We start from the raw sequence: 14,904 nt of genomic DNA on the forward strand, positions 1-14,904 counted from the left end.
GAATGCACACAAGCACCAGCCTCCCTCCCCAGTGGTCCTTGTCCCATAAGACAAAGGATGTAAACAGCTCAAATTGAACTTTTGAAGAATGAAATACAGATTTTAAGGCAGCTTTGGGTAAGCTAATCAAAGAATGAAGTACTCAGCAACAAAAGAAACCTGTAATAGAACAAAGGGGCCAATTTTTGAAACCTGAAAGAATCTAGGAGAGAACAGCCAAACATATTATATTAAATGACAGTGTTCACTAGTGTTCAGGTTTTTTTCAAATACATTTTGTAAAGTTACTATTCCTGCTGAAGAACCTAATTCTGCACTCTACTCAAAGCATAAAGGTCATGTCTGAATCCTCTCCTCATGACAAATGTTGCCTAGCAGGTGCCCAGCGGCAAAAGTGGCAGTGTGCTTCCATGCAGACAAGGCCTGTTCCTCCACCTGGTGACCCATTCAATGGCCTGTTCACACAAGCACTACAGTTCTCACTCTATGTTCTTAACCTGGGACATGGAAATAAAACCGTATCTTTTATTTTCATTAACTTGAAACTGAAATGTAAAAATTCTCTATTATGAATACAGCAACAAACCACATTAGTATTACATCATTTACACTTATCACTACCATGAATTTACAGTATTAGGCCCACTGCTACAATGTTTTATTTAATGCATTAATAAAGATGCAAATATATTTTTATCATTCCAGTATAATTGGTTTTCCTTTGTACTCTCATGTATTTTACTTTAAGCAATTAAAAATGCTCTCCTGGAAAAGGACCTATAAACTTCATCTGAGTACCAAAGGAGTCCATGATACACACCAAAAACGGTTATAAACCCACTAGCAAGCAGAAGATGCTGGGACCAAAGGAACAAACTACATCAGAAGCATTGTAAGGAAAAAGACAACGTCCCAGGAAGAGTCAGAAAAATGTGTGAAACTGAGGCAAAAGAAAAGAAGTGAGGACAACAAAGTCAGAATATAGAGCCCAAAGCTTAAAACTAAGGAACACAAAGAGGTCACATGTGAAACAGAGCAATTGCCAAGAATATCAGCTAGTGCTTTGTGTCTACAAGGGTAAAATAGTGATGTAAAGCAGATACCCTATTTGTCATGTACCCAGGGACAATCGCACTGTGAAATCCCATAGTCAAAGTCAATCCTGAATCCTCATGTTGTTGATCTAGTGGCATTTGACCCAGTTGACTGCACTATTCTTGAAGCTCTTTTATCTCCGTGGCCTCAGGGAAATTCCCACACCACTGACTGCAACTCCTCAATCCCATTTACCAGATTCCCCTTACATCCAGGACTTCTAAAAGCTGTTAGGACCCAAGGATCAAGCCTCAGACTTCTTTTTTCTATCTATATTTACTCCTTTAGTGATCCCAACTAGTTTCATGGCTGATGACTCCTATCATCAGCCTTAGAAATACCTATCTCTAAGTCTGAATTCCCCACCTCCACACCCAAAGAAATCCGTATTTCTATACACTGCTACCTGATCAGTAACATTTAGCTATCTAACCAGAATGCTAAATATAACGTCCAGAATTGAGCTTTGATCTCCTCCAAACCTACCCCTCCTCCAGTTTCAGTAGATGGCAGAACTATTCACCAGCTCCTTTTGCCAAAACCCTTGGTATCATCCTCAACTCCTCTCTTTCACTTACATTCCCCATTTGATGAGTTAGCAAACCCTGTTAGCCTCACTTTCAAAATATGCCTGAAATACAATTACTTAGCATCACCTCCACTGCAAAGCCTGAACTAATGCAACAGTTTCCTAACTGGTATCCTTAGTTCCACTCCTTCCCTGTAAATTTTCCCTAGTTCCCCCCTTCCCTGAGTCTATTCTTCACACTGTAGCATGAATGACCCTTTTGAAGGTTCAGATGGATCATGTCACTCCTCCTCTGAAATCCTGGTTTCTTCTCTCGCTCAAAATAAAATCCAAAGTCCTTACACCTTGGTCTATAAGGCCTCATGTGACCTGGCTATCTTAGACCTTTCTGATCATAACCCCTGACACTTCTTTCCTAAAAGGAAACTAAAAGACAGTTAACACACTCGGAGCAAATTATCATGCCAGTATGTAATAAATTTAAAGCACTGCCAAAAAATATTCCTTAACAGTTCTTTGTATTGCAGGAATATGGCCTCTTCATGCCAGATCCACCCAGGACTCACAACTTTTTTGTGAACATGCAACATAATTTTCCAAATGACATATTTTATCAGAGACAGTTGAAATGTAACTAAGACTCTTCTGTACATTGCTTTATAAAAAAAAAAGAAAGTTGTATTGGGTTTGAGAAACATAAACATACCATCTTCTTATATAAACACCAGCAGAAAAACATTGAGACATATGCATATTCCTTGAACTCTGGGTACAAAAAACAAGAAGCATTAAACCATGAAACTGAACTGCAGAGATGTGGACAGAGTGTGCACATCTTTAAAGGTGGTTACTTGTCAAGTTGTCATAAAAATGTGGCATTTTGAGCACTGTCAGAATTACTCCTCAATGTGCACATCTGAGACGGGGGTTTATATTGTAATAATAATGTGTTAACCTAGGAATATGAAGTGGATCCCTCTGAAGCATTTCCTAGATGTGATGGCCAACTGCCTGTCATCTCAGAAACAAAGAATTGAGGGTTTAAATATGAAGGTTTTGCCCTGGCTGGTGTGGCTCAGTAGATTGAGCTCCTGCCTGTGGGCCAGGGGGTCACTGGCTCAATTCCCAGTCAGGGCACATGCCTGGGTTGCAGGCCAGGCTCCCAGAAGGGGTGCATGATAGGCAACCACACAACCATACACTGGTGTTTCTCTCCCTCTCTTTCTCCCTCCATTCCTGTCTAAAAACAAATAAAATCTTTAAACAAAAGGTGAAGGTTTAGAACTACAAAATTGGACAATGGGGATAGCAACAGCACCAAACCTAAGTACCACATGGTCTCTAAGACCTATTCCACAGGACAGAAGCAGCAGCTACAACAACAACAACAACAACAACAACAACAACAACAACAACAAAGAATAGCACCCTGGCTGGTGTGGCTCAGTAGACTGAGGGCCAGCCTGTCAACCAGAGAGTTGCTGGTTTGATTCCCAATCAGGGCACATGCCTGGGTTGCGTGCCAGGTCACTGACTGGAGGTGTGCAAAAGGCAACCGATCAATGTTTCTCTCCCCCTCTATCTCCCTCCCTTTCCCTCTCTCTAAAAAAAATAAAAATAAATTTAAAAAGACTGTAGCAGCTACAGTGTAGCTCACCAAAACATCATCTCAATGAAAATCTGAGTCCCTAAGAGTCTCAAAAAGGGGTGGAGGACGTAAAACCTCAACTGTCTCTTCTTGAGGTGTCTATTAAAACAGCTTCTTCAAAAACTAGTAATTAAAACCAAAAAATTAAGCATTTATCCCACTTCTTAGAGTAATCAAATAGATCTAGTTCTACTTAGTTCTTCATTACAAAAGAATACAAACATACATATAGAAGGAGTTTCAAAATTAAGAAACATCATTTTGCAAAACCAATGAAACTGATGATTCAGGCAAAGGTAATTAATGAAGTTAAAACCATTAGATGAAGACTTCCAGCCAAGATGGAGAAGTAAGTAGACACACTGTGCCTCCTCACACAACCAAAATAAGGTCAGCAACAATTTAGAAACAAGGTAACAACCAGATCTGACAGAAAACTGAACTGTATGGAAGTAGGACAACCAAGGAGTTAAAATATACACATTCATCCAGACGGATAGGAAGGGAGTAGTCGGGCAGGTGGGCAGAGAGGGGTCGAAGCACAAAGAGCAGTGGCACCGGGTGCATAAGGCATCCCAGGCCCAAGACGGCAGCAGGTGTGTTACAGGGTGCAGCCAAGAGGGGGGCCCCAAATAGGCATTTGAAATGGGGTCCAGAACTTAAGGTGTCTAGGAAATTTTAAGATGTCTCCATCCCCCACCCCAGGGTGTGGGTTGGGGGAAGGGACAAATGGAGCAGGGCCATTGAGAGCTGTTTTGCATAGCAACAGCCTTGCAGCTAACCTCTGGGTTGGTCATTTAACATATCTATAGCCTTTGGCTGGTTGCATAGATATGTTAAGTAGCTGTGATCAGCTCTAAGACAGGGGAACAGAAGTAACTTCCCCACCTGGAAGTAACTTCCCCACCCAGATATAACGGGGTGGGGGGGGGGGGCAGGTCCCCTGAGTTACAGTGCCTGCGTGGGACCTAAGAGAAGACTGGCTCCAGGACATGGGCCACGCCTGCCCAGACTCATGATGGCAGCCCAGTAAAGCTGGAAAGACACAAGTTCTGGCATGTGAAGCTGAGTGTGGGAGGAGTTGGAAATGAGGCAGCAGAGGAAGATTGGCCGCGGGGATTTAAAAACCCAGATTTGGCGGCCATTGAGGAGGAGAACCATGTTGCTTTAGGAAGGAGAACCTTGAGCAGCCCTGGAGAGGAGAACCATGCTGCTTTAGGAAGGAGAACCTTGCTGCTTTAGGAAGGAGAGCCTTGCGCAGCCCTGGGAAGGAGAACCATGCTGCTTTAGGTAGGAGAAGCACGCGGACTTGACGGAGTGTAGACTCCTGCAGCCCTGAGGAAGAGAACCACACGGCCTGGCAGAGTGGGGCCCCCACAGCTTTAGAAGGGGGAACCACCACCTGGTTTTAGCAGAGATCCCGGTGACTCAGCCGAGGGTGCCGGGAACCCAGGGAGGTCTCCCAGTCGAGGTGGAGTACTAACTGGGAAGAACCAGAGGACTGCCTAAGCAATGGACTTCTATTTCCTTTCCTGAGATACGGTACTCTGGACTGGGCAAAGGGGGAAGGAAGGAAGGACTGTGTCTGTTTGTGGGTGTTTTAAGGGACTTTGGGATTTTGGTAAAGACATTAGGTCACTACTTTAAGTTAGTATAGCATTAAATAAACATTTCCTTTCCTTTTCACAAATCTCTGGTATTGAGAGATGTCTTTCCTCTGGCGGCGGACATAACAGACCCGGGGCCTTCTTTCAATAATAATATATCATCCCAGGCCCCCCTTGTTGTGTTCTGTAACAGGTGGACCCTGGGCACACTGGTGGCTGGCAGATCCAGTAAGGTGGCGACTGTGAAGTGAGGCACTGCGCATAAGGCGCCTAGCTGTCCAGGCGATCCCACATTCACATGCAGATAAACCATGCGAAACTAGGGAGTGAGACAAACCACACAACCCAGGGTCCCAGCTCAGGAAAATAAAGCCTCAAAACACGGATTGAAAACACCTGTGGGGGTTGAAGCGCAGGGAGAGACTGACTCCCAGCCTCACAGAAGAGTTCACTGGAGAGACCCACAGGGTCCTAGAACATGCACAAGCCCACCCACACAGGAATTAACACCAGAAAGGCCCAGTTTGCTTGGAGGAAGCAGCAGTGGAAGGGACTGAAATCCAACAGAGAGAGGAGCAAGTGCCACTGTTCCTTCTTGGACCCCTGCCCCCACATACAGCATCACAACTCAGTGACTGGGCTGCCCCGCCCCGGTAACACCTAAGGATCCGCCCCTCATACATAACAGGCATGACCAGACCCCCCCCCCCCACCAAAAATGGCCCAAACAGAAGATCAGATCAAAGCTCCACAGCAAATACAACTAAGCGACCAAGAGATAGCCAACCTATCAGATGCACAGTTCAAAGCACTGGTGATCAGGGTGCTCACAGAATTGGTTGAATTTGGTCATAAATTAGATGAAAAAATTAAGGCTACGATAAGTGAAATGAAGGAAAATGCACAGGGAAACAATAGTGATGGGAAAAAAACTGGGACTCAAATCAATAGAGTGGACCAGAATGAAGAAAGAAACAACCAAACAAAAAAATGGAGAAATAAGAATTAAAAAAAAAAAAAAACAAAAGAAGAGAAGCTTAGGAACCTCCAGGACATCTTTAAACATTCCAAAATCCGAATTATAGAAGTACCAGAAGGGGAAGAGGAAGAGCAACAAGTGGAAAAGTTATTTGAACAAATAATGAAGGAGAACTTCCCCATTCTGGCAAAGGAAATAGACTTCCAGGAAGTCCAGGAAGCTCAGAGAGTCCCAAAGAAGCTGGACCCAAGGAAGAAAACACCAAGGCACATCATAATTACATTACCCAAGGTAAAAATGAAGGAGAGAATCCTAGAAGCAGCAAGAGATAAGGAGACAGTTACCTACAAAAGAGTTCCCATTAGACTGTCAGCTGAGTTCTCAAAAGAGACCTTGCAGGCAAGAAAGGGCTGGAAAGAAGTATTCCAAGTCATGAAAGGCAAGGACCTACATCCAAGATTGCTCTATCCAGCAAAGCTTTTATTTAGAATGGAAGGGCAGATAAAGTGCTTCTCAGATAAGGTCAAGTTCAAGGAGTTCATCATCACCAAGCCCTTATTTTATGAAATGTTAAAGGGACTTATCTAAGAAAATAAAAAACATGTATAATAAAAGGACAGCAAACTCACAAATAGTAACAACCACACCTAAAACAGAAACAAAAACAAACTAAGCAAACTAGAAAAGGAACAGACCACAGAAATGGAGATCACATGGAGGGTTAGCAACAAGGGAGTGGGAGGAGGAGAGAGGGGGCAAAGGTGTGGAGGATATCAGCCAGCAGTATCCATCTCCGCTGTGGATATTCATCAACACGTGAGAAGGACATACACAGAGACAACCAGGTCATGTGGGGGAATAGGAACAGCAGAGCCACTCCTCACGTGAGGAGCACCTTGGCCACCCTCTCTCCTGGAGGGTGCCATGGCCACCTCTCTGGTGGGGAGGGCGCGCCTTCTCCCTTCAGAGAGGCTTTTTATTGGTTTCGTTTGAATAAGAATTCAGGTAAAAGCTCATTACTCATTACTAGGAAGTAAGGATCAAACAATAGATAACAAGGAATTCTGAGGGTCTATTTTGAGTCAGGGTCAAAAAGCTGTAAGACTTCAAGGAACAAACTAACTTCCTCCTTGGACCCTTATCATTCAACTGACAGCATTCTAAACAAAGCAGGTTTCACAGGATCTTACATATTCTTTCTTAGGCCTGATCACCCAGGGAACCCGCCCTTTCCAGCACAGAGCTGCACCACCCTGTTGTTGTTTCAGGCTTAGGTGGAGCAAGGGAACTAAGGCAACCAAGAGATAAGGAGATTTTCTCCCAGACGATCAGGAGATCAGGAGTCGGGCTATGTCAAAGCTGAGGAGCGAGGGTCCATCACCCCCTTTTGCTGTAGCCCCCAAAGTCCTTTCTTGAGGGCCTCCCACATGAACGTGCCTGTCTTAGGTCGTTCCCCCTTGGGGCGTCTTACCCGTCACTGGCTAACCAACCAAGCTTTGGGGTTCAGTTATGAATGAAGCAGTAGAAGCAACGCTCCTGCCAGGGAGATAAGCTTTTGTCTCCTTGCTGGCTTATGGTCCAAGGCCACTCCCTCAGCCTTAGCCTTGGTGGGGGGTTACAGCTTCTGATACCAGGCAGGGCAGTTCCCAACACAAAGGTACAGAGAATAAGTAGCATATAAGGTAGGTAGAAAATAGACAGAGGAGGGCAAGAATAGTATGGGAAATGTAGAAGCTAAAGAATTCATGGCACATGGACATGAACTAAAGGGGGGGAGTGTGGGTGGGAGAGGGTGTGCAGGGTAGAGGGGAGTGAAGGGGGGAATGGGACAACTGTAATAGCATAATTAATAAAATGTATTTAAAATATAAATAAATAAAAAGAACAAACAAACAAACAAACAAAACCATTAGGTGAGTGGGGATGTTGATTTGTAAATTGCCAAAGTAATATTATCCAGGTCACTCACAAGCTACAAGGAGAACCGAACTACACAATGGAGATCAACTCCCATCATCTTAATCCAATGCACAATCCTAGCACTACCAACAGTGGTCCAGATATGATTTCTGATGGGATAAACTATGAAATTCTGGCATAATCTCTGTTTCGCATTCAAGCAAAAATTACTTCACACTTGGATCCATCCCACTATTGGAGATGATTTCCAGTTTACAGGAACTATAGGAGATAGATGAACAAATGACATCACCAGGAATCAATCAACTCATCCCAAAGTAGTTCTGCAGAACTGGCTCAGGTTTCCAATAAGTCAGTGTTGTTATTATTTTAAACAAAAAAGGAAAAGCTAGGAACTGTGCTAGATTAAAAGAGATTTAGGGAAAATAATCAGATATGATGTCTTATATAACATTATTGGCCAATGTTACCCCAATAAATTTAATTAAATAAATACACCAGATACACTGTACATACCACATTGTATATAAGTTTAAATAAACCAGTTGAGACAAGATACTTGGGAATGAATAGAGAAATATGAATATAGTAAAATTAAATGAGATCAAATTTACTTAAATGAAATGTTAAATTAAAAAAGCAGGTATCACTGTGGCTGGTGTAGCTCAGTGGATTGAGCATGGACTGAAAACCAAACGGTCACCAGTTCGATTCCCAGTCAGGGCAGCATGCCTGGGTTGTGGGCCAGGTCCCTCAGGAGGGTGGGGGGGTTCATGGAAGGCAACCACACATTGATGTTTCTCTCCCTCTTTCTCCTTCCTTTCCCCCTCTCTAAAAATAAATAAATTAAAAAGAAAAAAAAAAAAAAAAAGCAGGTATCACTATGGCTGGTGTGGATCAGTGGATTGAGCGCCGGCCTGTAGAGCAAGGGGTTGCTGGTTCAGTTCCCAGTCAGGGCACATGCCTGGGTTGCAGGACAGGTCCCCAGTTGGGGGTGTGTGAGAGGCAACCACAAACTGATTGTTTCCTTCTCGTTCTCCCCCTTTTCCCCTCTGTCTAAAAATAAATAAAATCTTTTTAACAAAGCAGTTATAGAAAAATAGAAATAGTATGATTTTATGGTGGTTAAAAAACAGACATGGCCCTTTCCAGCGGTGACGACCTCCCTCAAATAACATGCCTCTCCAGAAGAGGAGAAAAGGAAACAGAAAAAGCAGCACCTGGTGTAGAACCCCAGTTCCCACTTCATGGATGTGAAATGCCCAGGATGCTATAAAATCACCACCGTCTTTAGCCATGCACAAACAGTAGTTTTGTATGTTGGCTGCTCCACTGTTCTCCGTCAGCCTACAGCAGGAAAAGAAAGGCTTAACGAATCAACGTGAGTGGGGAACCATTCCAGTAAACACATTTTGGATTAAAACACACACACACATATATACACACTAGATATGCAGAGGAAATTTTCAAAAGAATATCAACACTACAAATAAGAACACTAAGATATTAACAATTATACAACAATGCCTGGGTAATAGGAAATTATTATTATTTTTAAAGATTTTATTTATTTTTAGAGAGGGGTAGGGAGGGAGAAAGAGAGGGAGAGGAACGTCAAGGTGTGGTTGCCTCTTGCGCAACCCTTCCTGGGGACCTGGCCAGTAACCCAGGCATGCAGCCTAGACTGGGAATAGAATTGGGGACCCTTTGGTTCTCAGGCTAGCATTCAATCCACTGAGCCACACCAGCCAGGGCTCAATCAATAATTCTGTAAAATACCAGCATGTAGTTATCAAATATGTACATAAGATTTTAAAAAGTAAAAAAAAAAAAAAAAAAAAAAGGAAAAAGAAACAGTTTGTGATGACCAAAAAAAAAAATCCATTCCAGTACCCACCCCACTCCTCCTCGTCCCCAGTCTCCCTTCCCAGAGGCAAGTACCCACACATCATCTACGTATTTCCTCCAGTACTGATCTCAATCTTTCTAAGCCATATGCTTATATGACTATTTCTTGGTTATCAAATTTTGTGATTTATTGGATTTCTGCCATGCTACTTAATCAGAAGACTAAACTCTTCCATCCCTATTTCACTTCCCCTCTCATCTAGTCTTGCAACATAATTGTTACTGATATATTTTGTGTTTGTATCAAAATGGTCATTGAAATTTCAGAAATGAGTAAGATCTAAGAAGTTGTAGCCAAAGAAAAGCTCACAGCCAAGAACTAAATGTTTTGAATTTTAGTTTTAGAGGTGGAGGGGTAGTTAATGAAGAAGGTAAAGAAAGAGGAGGAGACAAGTAGAAAATAGAGACCAAGTATTATGTTTGGGGGCTAAAGGAAGAGAAGAAGGAAGTGACTGATTTGGTCTATTTTCTTGAATATTAGCAGTAAAAAGAATGGCTTCACTTTTGAGTGGAAACATGAGAACCTCAGATAGGAAGGGCTGGGGTGGGGAATTCAATTTCCAAAGCATCGCCTTATTCTTTGTAGTAGGAAATAAAGAGAATGCAGAAACTGGGTATCCAAACAAAATATGGCCTGAATGTAATCCATTCCATGGTTATAAAATAAGTAATCTGGATTTCTGGCCAAGATGGCAGGATACGTAGACACACTGTGCCTCCTCGCACAACCAAAAGGACAACAACAATTTAAAAACAAAAAAACAACCAGAACTGACAGAAAATTGAACTGTATGGAAGTCCGACAACCAAGGAGTTAAAGACACATTTATCCATACAGGTAGGAGGGATGGGGTTGGGTAGCCCGGGCAGAGAGGGCTCAGGGCAAAGTGGTGGCTGGTGGACCCAGCGAGGTGGCAGATTGTGGAGGGGCGCAGTGTGCAAGGTGGCTGGCTGACCAGGCTGTCCAGGTGATCCCACATTCGCATGTAGATAAACCAGGCTAAACTGGGGAGTGACACAGACCGTGCAACCCAGGGCCCCAGCACTGGGAAATAAGGCCTCAAAACACTGATTGAAAACACCAGTGGGGGTTGAGATGCCGGGAGAAACTCCTAGCCTACAGCAGAGTTCGCTGGAGAGACCCACAGGGTCCTAGAATGTACACAAACCCATTCAAGAAAGAAACATCCAATCAGAAAAGAATGAAGAAACAAGAATTCAAAAAAAATGAGGAGAGGCTTAGGAACCTCCAGGACATCTTGAAACGTTCCAACATCTGAATCATAGGGGTACCAGAAAGGGAAGAGGAAGAGCAACAAGTGGAAAAGTTATTTGAACAAATAATGAAGGAGAACTTCCCCAATCTGGCAAAGGAAATAGACTTCCAGGAAGTCCAAGAAGCTCAGAGAGTTCCAAAGAAGTTAAACCCAAGTGTAACAGGGTGCAGCCAAGGGGTGGGGGTGGGGGGGCCAAACAGGGATTTGGAATGGGGTCCAGAACTCAAGGTGTCCAGGAAATATTAGAAAGTATATAGGATGTCCTCACCCCTCCCTTCACAGGTGTGAGTTGGGGGAAGGGACACATGGAGCAGGGCCATAGAGAGCTGTTTTGCATAGCAACAGCTTTGCAACTAACCTCTGGCATGGTCATTTAACATATCTATAACCTTTAACTGGTTGCACAGATATGTTAAATAGCTGTGGGCATGCTTTGAGCCAGGGGGATGGAAGTGACTTCCACTGAAGACTTAACTGGGAGGCAACTCTCCCTGGTTACAGTGCCTACGTGTGAGCTTAGAGATGACTGAGTCCAGGCCATGGGGCCACACCTGCCCAGACTCACTATGGCAACCCCCCAGTACAGCTGGAAGGATATGGGAGTGCTGGCAAGTGTAGCCAATTGTGGAAAGAGTCAGAAATGGGGCTGCAGAGGAAGATTGGAGCGGGGATTCAAACCCAGACTCGGCAGCCATGTGGAGGGAGAACCATGCAGCTTTGGCCAGGATGGGGACCACCCCACAGCTTTGCTGAGAGAACCATGCAATTTTGGACAGAGTGGGGACCCCAGCAGCCATATGAGGGAGAATCACCATGCAGCTTTGGCAGAGAACTGCCACTCGGCTTTGGCAGAGTGGTGATCCTCCACCCTGCAGCTTTGGCGGGGAGAGAACCACGTGCCTTTGGCCACAGTGAGGACCCCATGGCTTTGGGGTGCTCCCTTTGGCCACGTGGCTTAAGAAGGAGAGACTTTGCCTGGAAGAAGAGGGGTGCAAGGACTTTTGCTGGTGGGCCATGAGAAGGTGCCACACGGCTTTGGATTAATTGGAGATCCTGACCGAGACACAGCTGATGGTACCAGGAGCCTGAATCACAGACTGCAAGTTTTCCTGAGATACAGTACCCCAGATAAAGGCAGAGGGAGAAGGAAGGACTATGGGCGTCTGTGGGTATCTTAAAAGACTTTAATATTTTAATGACATTAGGTCACTACTTCAAGTCTATGTAGCTTTAAATAAACATTTCCTTTCCTTTTCACAAAGCTCTGGCATTGAGAGACATCTTTCCTCTGGCAGCAGACAGTGTGAACCTAGTGGAGTACTTTCCATAATAGTATATGGTGTCCCCCTTGGACCTGTTCTGTAACACAAGGAGGAACACACCAAGGCACATCATAGTCACATTACCCAAGATTAAAGATAAGGAGAGAATATTAAAAGTAGCAAGACAAAAGGAGAGAGTTATCTACAAAGGAGTGTCCATAAGACTGTCAGCTGACTTTTCAAAAGAAACCTTACTGGTAAGAAGGGGCTAGAAAGAAGTATTCCAAGTCATGAAAGGCAAGGACCTACATCCAAGATTGCTCTATCCAGCAAAGCTTTCATTTAGAATGGAAAGGCAGATAAAGTGCTTCTCAGATAAGGTCAAGTTCAAGGAGTTCATCATCACCAAGCCCTTATTTTATGAAATGTTAAAGGGACTTATCTAAGAAAAAGAAGATAAAAAACATGCATAGTAAAATGACAGTAAATTCACAATTATCAACAACCACACCTAAAACAAAAACAAAAACTAAGGAAACAACTAGAACACAAACAGAACCACAGAAATGGAGATTACATGGAGGGTTATGAACAGGGGAGGGGGAGGAAAGAGGAAAAAGGTACAGAGAATAAGTAGCATAGATGGTAGGCAGAAAACAGAAAGGGGGAGGGTAAGAATAGTATGGGAAATGTAGAAACCAAAGAACTTATATGTATGACGCTTGGACGTGAACTAAAGGGTGGTAGGGGGTGTGCAGGGTGGAAGGGAGTGAAGTGGGGAAAATGGAATAACAGTAATAGCATAATCAATAAAATATATTTTAAAAGGGGGAGAAATAATGGGACAAGATAATAGTATAATCAATAAAATATACTTAAAATAAAAAAATAATCTAATTGGTGATTTCTAGGTGTTCTGCCCCTCAGATTTAAATTAATCCAAGGATTGACTTTATTCATTACTTCCCATTTTACAAGGGATAAAGATGAAATCTGACAAATACTGTTTTAGACGTTCAATAGAAGATGTAAGGTATACACACATAAGTGAAGCATGGGTGATCATCTAACTACTATTTATGATAACCAAACATTGTAACACAATAGACTTAGTTTACACTTCAGTTCTTATAAATTAAAGTCTTTGGGCTAAAGCACCTGAAATCTCTAAATATATTCCCTAAATGATAAATGAGAATTTAAATTACTGCTATAATTTCTAGTACAGTTACAACATTGATATTAACATATAACACTCCATTCAACAACATTAAGAGGCTTAAGAAAAAAAATCCTCACATTTCCAGGGTCTAAAATTAATGAATCAATCAATCAAGCAAGCAAGCAATTAAAATGTAGTACAAATTAGTAACTTTTAAAGAACCCCTCTATCCTGAGTGTGAAGCTGGCTTTTGGTGTTGCTTTTGCAACTGCCAATAGCCATCAATGATCGTTCTTCTCTTCCTTCAGAAGAGATTACAACACACAGTGGTTGTAAGAGGGAGAGAGCACAGTCTGGGTAGTAATAAATAAATACATACAGACATAAATAAATGACCCCCTAAAAATAATAAAATCTCAATGAAAATAATAGACAAGAGTCTCAGGAAATAAAATTCCTTTTCAAAACATACAAATGGTAAGCTGTTCTCCAAAGAAACATGCAAATAAATGTTCCACTGACATGCCTTTCTTCTGCATCAGGTTGGTAAAAATCAAAAAGTCTGATAACACACTGTGTTGGAAGAGGTATGAAAAAACAGGCATTCAAACACTGCTAATAGTAGATATGTAAACTAGTACACCGAAGAAGAGCAACTGGGCAGCTACCTACCCTGATGAAAAAAGAGACGCCTTTTAAACTAGACATTCTAATTCTGAGTTCATTTTGTAAGTATATCTTCACTCAAGCAAATTGATATATGTACAAATTATGCATCATATTTTACTGTATGTCCCCTGAGATCAGAATTGGCTCCACAAGGCAGGAAATCCCCCTGCTTTATACATTGTTATCCTAAGTGCAAAGAACAGTGCCTGGCATAAAGCAGGTGCTCCATAGTTGGTCAACAGAATGAGTGAAAGCTTAGTTTAAACATCCATCAATAAGGGAACACTCTGCAACTGTAAGGAGGAAAAAAAGGAAGTTCTCTGTGCACCGATCAAGAATGTGCTCCACTATATAATGTTCAGGGAAAATGCAATGGGCTTGGGGTAGTATAGATGTGTAGAAATTGATTGCACTGAGTGCCTCTGGGCTTAGGAAGAGCTAGGAGGCTAGAGGACAGGTGTCAAAATCTTTTCACTATATGCTTTTTTTATGCTTTGAACTTTGAACCATGTGAATGTTATTACCTATTCAAAAAAAATAAATTTTAGAAAGAGATGAGACCTGCTGTAAATTACAGTGGTTATAAAATGAGGCAGATTCTTAGATACACTTGAAGTTAGCAAGTTGAAAATGTGAGGCAAATACCAAAGTCATAATTCTTAAGTGAGGTGTGACTTGTACCTTAGAATTAATTGCTTTCCATAACAAAAGTAAAAAGTGAGTGGAACAAAATTTCTCTAATAATTTATATTATTCTGTGTAGTCTATATAGTTGCTACTTGGATAACAGACCATCATTTAGACTCTAGAGGGAGAAACTGAATTTGAAAACTAGACAATAGTTGATG

The 14,904-nt window shown here is 42.4% G+C and overlaps 1 pseudogene; it reads left to right on the forward strand.

The window, feature by feature from the left end:
- Positions 1–13,611: 13,611 nt before the first annotated feature.
- LOC114513600 lies at positions 13,612–13,734 on the forward strand (annotated as a pseudogene).
- The last annotated feature ends 1,170 nt before the right edge of the window (positions 13,735–14,904 follow it).

The sequence above is a fragment of the Phyllostomus discolor genome, chromosome 3 (genome assembly GCF_004126475.2).
Source record: "Phyllostomus discolor isolate MPI-MPIP mPhyDis1 chromosome 3, mPhyDis1.pri.v3, whole genome shotgun sequence".
NCBI classification, from domain to species: Eukaryota; Metazoa; Chordata; class Mammalia; order Chiroptera; family Phyllostomidae; genus Phyllostomus; species Phyllostomus discolor.